Source organism: Gadus chalcogrammus, chromosome 7, assembly GCF_026213295.1.
Source record: "Gadus chalcogrammus isolate NIFS_2021 chromosome 7, NIFS_Gcha_1.0, whole genome shotgun sequence".
Taxonomy (NCBI): Eukaryota; Metazoa; Chordata; class Actinopteri; order Gadiformes; family Gadidae; genus Gadus; species Gadus chalcogrammus.
In genome coordinates, this window is record NC_079418.1 from 18,339,655 (window position 1) to 18,340,525 (window position 871).

The window sequence follows — 871 nt, forward strand, 5'->3', positions numbered from 1 at the left end:
GTAAAATCGGGATTCTCCACATTCACGATTACATAGCAGGACGCTTACAGGCTGCGGTGATTTAAAAGTGAATATTCTTGACTGTGTATACATTCGATAATGAATTCATGGGTGATGTGGAGGACTTGCTGCCATCTTAATAATGTAGGATTCTAATTGGACAGGGCTGTCCCTCTGGTGTTCTGAGTCCAGAGCATTCAGTCTAATTGTAGTCACTCTCTTTCTGGTTGGCTGTGTTTTTGATTTGCCCTTTAACACTATCTTAACTTTGTTGGCGGGTTGTTGGGCTGTTTCGTGGGTGGACATCAGTGAAGAGGGCTCTCATGATCCCAGCAGGACCTGAGTGTGTTTTTGGTTCCGTCTCCCCATGCGTCAGTTTATTAGTGTTGTTCAAAAAGAAATAGGAGTTCAAATGAGTAAAAAAGAGAAGAATAATGATCAAATGAGACCTGCTTTCCCCAATAGGCTGTTCCTGTTTAACTGTGCATCATCTACTTTCACTTTACTTAGTTGGGCTGGTCCTTGCGTCACAGTAAACCTCACAGGATACACAGTCATCTGTGATTCTGGGGGTGTTATGGGAATGTGGTGGGTGTGGGTGGGTGGGGGCAAGGGGCCAGAGGGGAGGGGGGATTGAACCCCTAAAATGCACTGCAGAGCTGATGCTTGTCGACACCCAGGATGAGGAGATGGTGCAGGGATATTTTTGTTGCAATGCAGTTGATAATCATAGCATTCATAGCCTGGGACGACGAGATCAGCACGCCTCAGTGGGGGAGAGGGGGGGAGGTCTGGAACGCACTGGAACCACAAACCAAGCCATACTCATTCACATTAATATGGTAATGCCCCAACAAGGCCTACTATTGAT

General features: G+C 46.4%; 1 protein-coding gene across 1 annotated transcript in view; it reads left to right on the top strand.

Annotated features, from left to right (window-relative positions):
• Positions 1 to 575, top strand: part of LOC130386340 (nucleolar protein 4-like) — a 67,212-nt gene extending 66,637 nt beyond the window's left edge. The window contains exon 11 of the mRNA XM_056595202.1: positions 1 to 575. This exon is cut by the window's left edge and continues 2,535 nt beyond it. The gene's annotated coding sequence lies outside the window, so the exon portion shown is untranslated.
• The last annotated feature ends 296 nt before the right edge of the window (positions 576 to 871 follow it).